The sequence below is a fragment of the Triticum aestivum genome, chromosome 5B, assembly GCF_018294505.1.
Source record: "Triticum aestivum cultivar Chinese Spring chromosome 5B, IWGSC CS RefSeq v2.1, whole genome shotgun sequence".
In the NCBI taxonomy this organism is placed as follows: Eukaryota; Viridiplantae; Streptophyta; class Magnoliopsida; order Poales; family Poaceae; genus Triticum; species Triticum aestivum.
In genome coordinates this window covers 598,651,927-598,664,637 of record NC_057807.1, presented here as the reverse complement: position 1 = coordinate 598,664,637, position 12,711 = coordinate 598,651,927, and positions in this window count along the sequence as shown.

Here is a 12,711-nt window from a genome sequence, read left to right as displayed (position 1 = left end):
TCCTCCTCTTCTTCTTCTCCTACTCTTCTTCTTCTTCTTCTTCTTCTTCTTCTTCTTCTTCTTCTTCTTCTTCTTCTTCTCCTCCTCCTCCTCCTTCTCCTCCTCCTCTTCTTCTTCTTCTCCTTCTTCTTCCTCCTCTTCCTCTTCTTCTTCCTCCTTCTCCTACTCTTCTTCTTCTTTTCTGCTATTTTTTCTTTTCTGCAAAACTTGATGGTCAAAGTCTGGAGTTATAACTTAAAAAAAAGAAATGTCGACGTGCAATTAGTTTTTGCCATAACAGAAGAAGTCCGGAGTTGTAATAAGTTATTAAAAATAAAAAGAGGTGCAATGCTCATTAATTTGCTTCAAGCCATTCGGAATAGTGTAAACTGCACTGCGCATAGCTCCATGCAGTCTACCATATTCCTGAAGGCTTGAAGCTAAGCAACGTGAGCATTGAGCCTCTTCTTCATCGTCTCTGCACTCAGGGCTTATAAACCGCTCCTAGTCCCTCTCACTTCGCGAGGCGGGACTAAAAAACAGCTTGCCATAACCTCATAAACCCGAATACTTCGAAAGAGATTGTCCAGTTTGTAAACGAAGTGCATCCAGTTTTTGCCGTAACCCTCTCTATTTTTTTGAACATGATATGTGGGTGAAATGATGATACCATGCCAAGTTTCAACTTTTTCAGAGTTCATTTGTAGTGCTTTTCAATTTCCAGGTCATTTAGTTCTCAAAACAAATCATTAAATGCATGAAAAATAGCAAATGAAGGCATAAACGGTTGAAAGTTGATGGCGTCGCTTTGAATGGTGCATACTGAACGCAAAAAGTATAAGAGCATTTAGATCATGATCTTATATTTCTTTACAGTCTAAATTGTCAATATGATCTTATAACATCAAAAATACTTTGATCATCAATGATCTTTGTGTGTACAATCTGAATTGTCAATATGAGTCATCAACGATTTATAAACCGATGAAGACTCATATTGCGGCCACAAATTCTACACATAGAGTTCAATGAAGACCAAGTGCTTGTGATAGTTTGAGAAATAACATATTTAAGGTGGTAAAAGGCTTGTTAGGGGAGCGAGGTGGGACTAAAAACAGCTTGCCATAACCTCATTAGTACCGGTTCGTGGTACGAACCGGCACTAAATTGTGATGGTGGGGCCATAGCCTGACCGCAGGCTGACACAGCCTCTTTAGTACCGGTTCGTGGCATGAACCGGTACTAAAGGTTCGCCACGAACCGGTGCTATTGATCGCCGCCACGAACCGGCACTAGTGTACACATTAGTGCCGGCTGAAATTCCAACCGGCACTATTGTGCTTCACATTTGACCCTTTTTCTACTAGTGCCCGTATACAATCCCCTTTGTCTAGCGGTATAGTACTTTCCCGAGATTCGATCGTCGGTATACCGATACCTTGTTCAATCTCGTTACCGGCACTCGTTTCGTAACACATCATCCCGTGATCAACCCCTTGGTCACATTGTGCACATTATGATGATGTCCTACCGAGTGGGCCCAGAGATACCTCTCTGTTTACACGGAGTGACAAATCCCAGTCTCGATTCGTGCCAACCCAACAGATACTTTCGGAGATACCTGTAGTGCACCTTTATAGCCACCCAGTTACATTGTGACGTTTGGTACACCCAAAGCATTCATACGGTATCCGGGAGTTGCACAATCTCATGGTCTAAGGAAATGATACTTGACATTAGAAAAGCTTTAGCATACGAACTACGATCTTTGTGCTAGGCTTAGGATTGGGTCTTGTCCATCACATCATTCTCCTAATGATGTGATCTCGTTATCAACGACATCCAATGTCCATGGTCAGGAAACCGTAACCATCATTGATCAACGAGCTAGTCAACTAGAGGCTTACTAGGGACATGGTGTTGTCTATGTATCCACACATGTATCTGAGTTTCCTATCAATACAATTATAGCATGGATAATAAACGATTATCATGAACAAGGAAATATAATAATAACTAATTTATTATTGCCTCTAGGGCATATTTCCAACAGTCTCCCACTTGCACTAGAGTCAATAATCTAGTTCACATCACCATATGATTAACACTCACAGGTCACATCGCCATGTGACCAACATCCAAAGAGTTTACTAGTGTCATTAAACTAGTTCACATCATCATGTGATTAAGACTCAATGATTTCTGTGGTTTGATCATGTTTTGCTTGTGAGAGAGGTTTTAGTCTACGGGTCTGCAACATTCAGATCCGTATGTACTTCGCAAATCTCTAGGTCATATTGTAAATACTGCTTCCACGCTCCACTTGGAGCTATTCCAAATGGTCGCTCCACTATACGTATCCGGTTTGCTACTCAGAGTCATTCGGATAGGTGTTAAAGCTTGCATCGTCGTAACCCTTTACGCCGAACTCTTTATCACCTCCATAATCGAGAAACATATCCTTATTCCTCTAAGGATAATTTTGACCGCTATTTGGTGATCCACTCCTTGATAACCTTTGTACCCTCTTGCCAGACATGTGGCAAGGCACACATCAGGTGCGGTACACAACATAGCATATTGTAGAGCCTATGTCTATAGCATAGGGGACGACCTTCGTCCTTTCTCTCCTTTCTGCCGTGGTCGAGCTTTAAGTCTTAACTTCATACCTTACAACTCAGCCAAGAACTCCTTCTTTGACTGATCCATCTTGAACACCTTCAAGATCATGTCAAGGTATGTGCTCATTTGAAAGTACCATTTAGCGTTTTTGATCTATCCTCATAGATCTTGATGCTCAATGTTCAAGCAGCTTATTCCAGGTTTTCTATTGAAAAACACCTTTCAAATAACCCTATATGCTTTCCAGAAAATTCTACATCATTTCTAATCATCAATATGTCAACAACATATACTCATCAGAAATTCTATAGTGCTCCCACTCACTTCTTTGGAAATACAAGTTTCTCATAAACCTTGTATAAACCTAAAATCTTTGATCATCTTATCAAAGTGTATATTCCAAATCTGAGATGCTTACTCCAGTCCATGGAAGGATCGCTGGAGCTAGCATACCTTTTAGCATCCTTAGGATCGACAAAACCTTTCTGATTGTATCACATACATCCTTCCCTTACGAAAACTGGTAAGGAAACTCGTTTTGACATCCATCTGCCAGATTTCATAAATGCAGCTAATGCTAACATGATTCCGACGGACTTAAGCATCGCTACGGATGAGAAAATCTCATCGTATTCAACTCCTTGAACTTGTGAAAAACTCTTCGCCACAAGTCGAGCTTCATAGACGGTGACATTACCGTCCACGTCAGTCTTCTTCTTAAAGATCCATTTATCTCAATGGCTTGCCGATCATCGGGCAAGTCCACCAAAGTCCAAGCTTTGTTCTGATACATGGATCCTTTCTCGGATTTCATGGCTTCTAACCATTTGTCGGAATATGGGCCCACCATCGCTTCCCCATAGCTCATAGGTTCATTGTTGTCTAGAAACATGACCTTCAAGACAGGATCGCCGTACCACTCTGAAGTAGTACGCATCCTTGTCACCCTACGAGGTACGACAGTGACTTGATCCAAAACTTCATGATCACTATCATAAGCTTCTACTTCAATTGGTGTAGGCGCCACAGGAACAACTTCCTGTGCCCTGCTACACACTAGTTGAAGTGACGGTTCAATAACCTCAACAAGTCTCCACCATCCTCCCACTCAATTCTTTCGAGAGAAACTTTTCCTTTAGAAAGGACTCGGTTCAAGAAACAATCCCTATTGCTTTCGGATCTGAATTAGGAGGTTTACCCAACTGTTTTGGGTGTCCTATGAAGATGCATTTTATCCGCTTTGGGTTCGAGCTTATCAACCTGAAAATTTTCCACATAAGCGTCGCAGCCCCAAACTTTTAAGAAACGACAACTTAGGTTTCTCCAAACCACAGTTCAAACACTGTTGTCTCAACGGAATTACATGGTGCCCTATTAAAGTGAGTGCGGTTGTCTCTAATGCCTAACCCATGAACGATAGTGGTAATTCGATAAGAGACATCATGGTACGCACCATATCCAATAGGGTGCAACTATGATGTTCGGACACACCATCACACTATGGTGTTCCAGGCGGTATTAATTGTGAAACAATTTCCACAATGTCTTAATTGCGTGCCAAAGCTTGTAACTCAGATACTCATCTCTATGATCATATCATAGACATTTTATCCTCTTGTCACAATGATCTTCAACTTCACTCTGAAATTACTTGAACCATTCAATAATTCAGACTTGTGTTTCATTAACTAAATATACTCAACATCTACTCGAATCATCTGTGAAGTAAGAACATAACGATATTCACTGCATGCCTCAGCACTCATTGGACTGCACACATCAAAATGTGTTACTTCCAACAAGTTGCTATCTTGTTCCATCTTACTGAAAACGAGGCTTCGTCATCTTGCCCATGTGGTATGATTTGCATATGTCAAGTGATTCAAAATCAAGTGAGTCCAAATGATCCATCTACATGGAGTTTCTTCATGCGTATACAACAATAGACGTGGTTCGCATGTCTCAAACTTTTCAAAAACAAGTGAGTCCAAAGATCCATCAACATGGAGCTTCTTCATGCGTTTTATACCAATATGACTTACATGGCAGTGCCACAAGTGGTACTATCATTACTATCTTACATCTTTTGGCATGAAAATGTGTATCACTACGATCGAGATTCAATAAACCATTCTTTTCAGGTGCAAGACCATTGAAGGTATTATTCAAATAAACAGAGTAACCATTATTCTCCTTAAATGAATAACCGTATTGCGATAGACATAATCCAATCATGTATATGCTCAACGCAAACACCAAATGACAATTATTCAGGTTTAATACTAATCTTGATGGTAGAGGGAGCGTGCGATGTTTGATCACATCAAACTTGGAAATACTTCCAATACATATTGTCAGCTCACCTTTAGCTAGTCTCCGTTTATTCCGTAGCTCTTTTATTTCGAGTTACTAACACTTAGCAACCGAACCGGTATCTAATACCCTGGTGCTACTAGGAGTACTAGTAAAGTACACATTAACATAATGTATATCCAATATACTTCTATCGACCTTGCCAGCCTTCTCATCTACCAAGTATCTAGGGTAATTCCGCTCTAGTGACTATTCCCCTTATCACAGAAGCACTTAGTCTCGGGTTTGGGGTTCAACCTTGGGTTTCTTCACTGGAGCAGCAGCTGATTTGCCGTTTCATGAAGTATCCCTTCTTGCCCTTGCCCTTCTTGAAACTAGTGGTTTCACCAATCATCAACAATTGATGCTCCTTCTTGATTTCTACTTTCGCGGTGTCAAACATCGTGAATACCTCAAGGATCATCATATCTATCCCTGATATGTTATAGTTCATCACGAAGCTCTAGCAGCTTGGTGGCAATGACTTTGGAGAAACATCACTACCTCATCTGGAAGATCAACTCCCACTCGATTCAAGTGATTGTTGCACTCAGACAACCTGAGCACAAGCTCAACGATTGAGCTTTTCTCCCTTAGTTTGCAGGCTAAGAAAATTGTCGGAGGTCTTATACCTCTTGACGTGGGCACAAGCCTGAAATCCCAATTTCAGCCCTTGAAAACATCTCATATGTTCCGCGACGTTTCGAAAATGTCTTTTCCTCAACTCTAAACCGTTTAACTGAACTATCACGTAGTTATCAAAACGTGTATGTCTGATGTTCACAACATCCACAAACGACGTTTGGGGTTCAGCACACTGAGCGGTGCATTAAGGACATAAGCTTTCTACTGTCCGCATAATCGCTACTGTCAACTTTCAACTATATTTTCTCTAGGAACATATCTAAACAGTGGAACTAAAGCGCGAGCTTACGACATAATTTGCAAAGATCTTTTGACTATGTTCAGGATAATTAAGTTCATCTAATGAACTCCCACTCAGATAGACATCCCTCTAGTCATCTAAGTGATTACATGATCCGAGTCAACTAGGCCGTGTCCGATCATCACGTCAGACGGACTAGTCATCATCGGTGAACATCTTCATGTTGATCGTATCTACCATACGACTCATGCTTGACCTTTCGATCTCTTGTGTTCCGAGGCCATGTTTGTACATGCTAGGCTCGTCAAGTTAACCTAAGTGTTTCGCGTGTGTAAATCTGGCTTACACCCATTGTATGTGAACGTAAGAATCTATCACACCCGATCATCACGTGGTGCTTCGAAACGACGAACTTTCGCGACGGTGCACAGTTAGGGGGAACACTTTCTTGAAATTTTAATGAGGGATCATCTTATTTACTACCGTCGTTCTAAGCAAATAAGCTGCATAAACATGATAAACATCACATGCAATCAAATAGTGACATGATATGGCCAATATCACATTGCTCCTTTTGATCTCCATCTTCGGGGCTCCATGATCATCATCGTCACCGGCATGACACCATGATCTCCATCATCGTGTCTCCATGAAGTTGTCTCGCCAACTTATTACTTCTACTACTATGGCTACCGGTTAGCAATAAAGTAAAGTAGTTACATGGCGTTGTTCAATGACACGCAGGTCATACAATAAATAAAGACAACTCCTATGGCTCCTGCCGGTTGTCATACTCATCGACATGCAAGTCGTGAATCCTATTACAAGAACATGATCAATCTCATACATCACATATCATTCATCACATTCTTCTTGGCCATATCACATCACATAGCATACCCTGCAAAAACAAGTTAGACGTCCTCTAATTGTTGTTTGCATGTTTTACGTGGCTGCTATGGGTTTCTAGCAAGAACATTTCTTACCTACGCAAAAACCACAACGTGATATGTCAATTGCTATTTACCCTTCATAAGGACCATTTTCATCGAATCCGATCCGACTAAAGTGGGAGAGACTGGCACCCGCTAGCCACCTTATGCAAAAAGTGCATGTCAGTCGGTGGAACCTGTCTCACGTAAGTGTACATGTAAGGTCGGTCCGGGCCGCTTCATCCCACAATACCGTCGAAACAAGATTGGACTAGTAACGGTAAGCATATTAAACAAAATCAATGCCCACAACTACTTTGTGTTCTACTCGTGCAAAGAATCTACGCAATAGACCTAGCTCATGATGCCACTGTTGGGGAACGTAGCAGAAATTCAAAATTTTCCTACGAGTCACCAAGATCTATCTATGGAGAGACTAGCAACGAGGGTAAGGAGAGTGCATCTACATACCCTTGTAGATTGCTAAGCGGAAGCGTTCAAGAGAACGGGGTTAAAGGAGTCGTACTCGTCGTGATCCAAATCACCGGAGATCCTAGTGCCGAACGGACGGCACCTCCGCGTTCAACACACGTACAGCCCGGTGACGTCTCACACGCCTTGATCCAGCAAGGAGAGAGGGAGAGGTTGAGGAAGACTCCATCCAGCAGCAGCACAACGGCGTGGTGGTGATGGAGGAGCGTGGTGATCCAGCAGGGCTTCGCCAAGCACCGCGGGAGAGGAGAAGGGAGAGAGGTAGGGCTGCGCCAGGGAGAGGTCAAAACTCATGTGTTGGCAGCCCTCAAGACCTCAACTATATATAGGGGGGAGGGAAGGGGTGCGCCCCCTCTAGGGTTTCCACCCCAAGGGGTGTGGCAGCCCCAATCCCATCTAAGGGTGGCGGCCAAGGGGGGGAAGAGGGGAAACTTGCCCCCCAAGTTAGGTGGAAGCACCCCCTCCCCAAACCCTAGGCGCCTTGGGCCCTTGTGGGGGGGGCGCACCAGCCCACCTGGGGCTGGTCCCCTCCCACACTTGGCCCATGCAGACCTCCGGGGATGGTGGCCCCACTTGGTGGACCCCCGGGACCCTCCCGGTGGTCCCGGTACGTTACCGATAAAACCCGAAACTTTTCCGGTGACCAAAACAGGACCTCCCATATATAAATCTTTACCTCCGGACCATTCCGGAACTCCTCGTGACGTCCGGGATCTCATCCGGGACTCCGAACAACATTCGGTAACCACATACAAACTTCCTTTATAACCCTAGCATCATCGAACCTTAAGTGTGTAGACCCTACGGGTTCGGGAATTATGCAGACATGACCGAGACGTTCTCCGGTCAATAACCAACAGCTGGATCTGGATACCCATGTTTGCTCCCACATGTTCCACGATGATCTCATTGGATGAACCACGATGTCAAGGACTCAATCGATCCCGTATACAATCCCCTTTGTCTAGCGGTATAGTACTTGCCCGAGATTCGATCGTCGGTATACCGATACCTTGTTCAATCTCGTTACCGGCAAGTCTCTTTACTCGTTTCATAACACATCATCCCGTGATCAACCCCTTGGTCACATTGTGCACATTATGATGATGTCCTACCGAGTGGGCCCAGAGATACCTCTCCGTTTACACGGAGTGACAAATCCCAGTCTCGATTCGTGCCAACCCAACAGACACTTTCGGAGATACCTGTAGTGCACCTTTATAGCCACCCAGTTATGTTGTGATGTTTGGTACACCCAAAGCATTCGTACGGTATCCGGGAGTTGCACAATCTCATGGTCTAAGGAAATGATACTTGCCATTAGAAAAGCTTTAGCACACGAACTACGATCTTTGTGCTAGGCTTAGGATTGGGTCTTGTCCATCACATCATTCTCCTAATGATGTGATCCCGTTATCAACGACATCCAATGTCCATGGTCAGGAAACCGCAACCATCTATTGATCAACGAGCTAGTCAACTAGAGGCTTACTAGGGACATGGTGTTGTCTATGTATCCACACATGTATCTGAGTTTCCTATCAATACAATTATAGCATGGATAATAAACGATTATCATGAACAAGGAAATATAATAATAACTAATTTATTATTGCCTCTAGGGCATATTTCCAACAAATATATTGATCATAATTAGGTACATTGTGTTCTTGTTGCTTAGCAAATGACTGTGCAAATTTTGTTAATGTCAGTGCCAACATTAGGTATTGCCATGAACTAACTGTTGCTTAGTACTCTTAGTAGTTGTATTGTACTAATTTTTGCCCGTTGTTAGGTACTGCCCAATGTTAATCTGCACATTGTGGGATTACATTAATTTATTTTTCAATGTGTTCTTGTGTCTTAGCAAATGGCTGTGCAAATTCAGTTAATGTCAGTGCCAACATTACGTACTGCCATGAAGTAACTGTTGGTTATTCCTCTTAGTAGTTGTATTGTACTAAATGTTACCCTTCTAATTTTTCCAGGAAGGTCGGAATTGTGGGTTTGTTCAGTGGGTTGATGAGCAGTGGCTCCCAACAATGGAGAATGCATTGTTGAAGCTTTGGTCAATGGTTGAAGAGAGCAAGTGTGCTAGGGTGAATGATAATCTTGAAAGTGCTTTAACTATTCACCATTTGACAAAAGAAAAGAACAAGCTGGATGCAGACTATGACAAGTTGGTGAAAGATGTGCATCAACTTGTGGATATCCAGGCTGATAGGGTTGTGGATTTCAGTTATCTGCAGTCCAACCTCACATATCAGCAGGAATGCAGAGCTGAGTTGATTGCTGGTATGAAGGCAGAAATGGCAAAGAAAGATGCAGCTGCAGAGAAGGTTCAACAGAAGTATGAAATCCTGTGCAACCTGACAAGTGCTCAAGCAACTGTCATCCAAAACCTGAAGTTGAAGAATATGAAAGAGAAGGAATTGTTGAGTGAGGCTAGGATGAATTTGGAGTTGAAGAATGCAGAGTTCACACAGTTTGAGGAGAAGCTCACCCAAGAGAAGCTAGAGTTGAAGTTCCAGGTTGCTGATCTGCTGAAGCCCAAGGAAAACTATAATGAAGAGAAGCAGATGCAAGAGTTTAAGATTACTGAGCTCATGAAGGCACAAGAGAAGCTGAAGGAGAAGATCAAGGGGATCCATGCCATCTTGCAGACCTAAACAAGATGAATTGAGATTAGTGGGCATTGCAGACCTTTTGGGAAGGATGGCTATGCAATGACCTACTAACTGAGAATTATGGTTGTGTAATGTATGGTTCTAGTACTAATTGTGAACTCTGGCTGTTTATGTTGTTGGGATCTACGGTAAGGTGCGTCAACTGCAAATTAAAATTGCCTACGCGCAGAACAACCAAGAACATGCTACGGGAGATGGATCACACTTCGTTACCACTAGACGCGCAGTGCCGTGCAGCGGAAGTAGAGTTGAGGCAGCGCGTCCGTGTGGATCGTCTCCTCCTCGTCCGATCTCCCTCGAACAGTCGGTCGTCCGATCCCACGTACAAGTTCGTCGAAGTGGCGCAAGTGCACCGCCTCTAACGGTATCCACGCGTGCAGGAGGAACACCGTGTGGCGGACTGCTAGGTCCGATCACACAGTCGGCAGCGAGTAGAGGTGGTTATTCGCAACACATGCAAACCCTAGTCGCAACGCCGAAGCGGTCAACCAAATAAGTGCGTTGCACCTCCACCTTATATAGGCGTCCATCGCGGGCTCAACACTTGGGCCTCGCACGGACCCTAAAGCCCAAAGTCTACCACTGCAAGAAATGTGCTAATCCATGACGGATTTCTGATGACGTCCCTGAAAACCGTAACAAAAACCGTCATGGATCAGCAAGAGGCGAACGGCCGCCAAAGCGGCAGCCCCTTCATGACAAACATCAAGGAGCTGCCAGGGATACTGTCATCGATCAACTAGATCGGCCTCGCTTTTTTCTTTGTTTATACACCACCCACATGCTCACGGGTGGCTCTTCTTGATGTGTTGTACATTTTCTTTATTTGCCTCACATGTTAGTCGGATGATTTATATATAAAAAATAAAAGGAAAGCAAGGAAATGAAGGCACGCTTGAATTTGGGTGGCGGGAGGAAGGCGCACGCGAGGAAAGGAGGGAGGACACGCCTAGAATTCCATTAGCGCGCGTGATGGTAGAAATTTCGAGCCCACTAAAGCACATCTGAACTGTTCACCGTATAAGACCTAACCCTAAGTCCCTGTCTCTCTTCCCCATATCTTTATCCCTCTGCCGCCGCCCCCATCATCTTCTTCCCCATCCCCGATCCCCTCCTCTCAGTCCTCTGCACCTTCTCCATCTGGTGGTCGCTCCTTTCACCACCCCTTCCTCACCTCCCGGATGCACCCTTTTCTTCCTTGGCCTCTCCTCTACCTCCTCCACTCCCACTCCCAGTGGCACCTCTTCCCCCTCCACCCTATGCTCTACCTTTCCTGCTGACCCTCACTCCTCCGCCCTATCCTCCCCGCCGATGGCTGATCCGCAGTTTGTGTTGTAGATCAATCGAGTTCGATGGTGGCAACAACCCCGGGAGTGATGGCATAGGCGTCTTGGGTGCGCTGGATCTGGCATGGAGCTCAACACCGGCAGTAGCCTTGTCGGAGCAGAGCGGCTGTGCGGGGGCCGGTCTACCGCGGCGAACGCTGGAGGCGGCAGCGAACCCGAGTCGCCACTCGCCACTTGTTACCGGCTCGACGCATTGGACTGGAGGCAAAGCAATACGGTCAACAAGGTAAGGACCAGGGCAGCTGCCGTGAGTGTCCACAGCGGCAAATATGCATGGTGAGTTTGATCCCCCTCCACACGAACTTGTGGTTTGTTCTTCTATATGGCCGATCTGTCTACATGGACGCTGGATCTAAATTTAGAATCTGCTACTTTTGTATTCCTTGATTTTTTTGCACGCATGGTTACTGCTAGCTTAACACAAAATGTACTGATGTTTCTCTGGTAACATGCATTTGAATTGATGTACTGGTGGTTGGTTGAGTGTGCGTACATGACAGATCTATCTTCAGTAATGATCCAGACCGCAAATTTAAGATGCCGGATATATCAGCGTGTACATAATCTTCTCTGTTATTTTGTACAGATATGTGATTTTTCATACAGAATATTGTTCTTGCAATCTATCATACATGGGCTTTGTTAATTATATATGTCGTACATGTTCATGGACATCATTAGTGAAAAAATCATTTTGCTCTAGAAACAGCGAACACGTTTGAGAGTTCTATGTTCAGTTGTGTATGATTGTTTTTTGTTGTTGTGCTGTCTTTGGCTATAATTCAATTCATACTCAAAATGATAAGCCTAGAGCATATTTTCTGTTTCTCTTGCTAAGAAAATCATTGTGTTTATAATTTATATGTTGAATGGTACTTTATGCACATTTCAATGGGTCATGAATTTAAAGTGAATGTGAGTGTTGTGCATATGTGAATTTTTTCATCTCAGCTGAGTGTGAAGTTTGTGAAATTTTCTTGAGGGCCATCCTGTCAAGTCCATCATGAAGAAAGTGAAGGTAATGCGCCACCACCCACCGTACCTTGTTCCTTCTTAGTTCTGTTTGTATGCATTTGGATCATGTTCTTTTAAATTCAGTTTGTAAATTAAGATTCTTGGGGTGACACAGTTCTTTAAGGATTAGTTTCAATGTAGACTGGTCTGTAGTTCCAGTAAAATTATAACTGTGCGTTTTTTGTGTGTGCATAAAATCTACATTGTATCATGTCCTTGATATCATGCATTGCCTTGATACACTATTACAGTGCCATCCCCTCGTGTTCATGGGTTCTGTTTCAACTTGTATCTTAATTACCATTGAGTAGTTGCCTAAGCAATGTAATAAATTAAATTCGAAGTTTACTTGGCAAGCAAGTGTTGTTTACTATTGTCAGTCCTTTGAGATGAACTTGCAG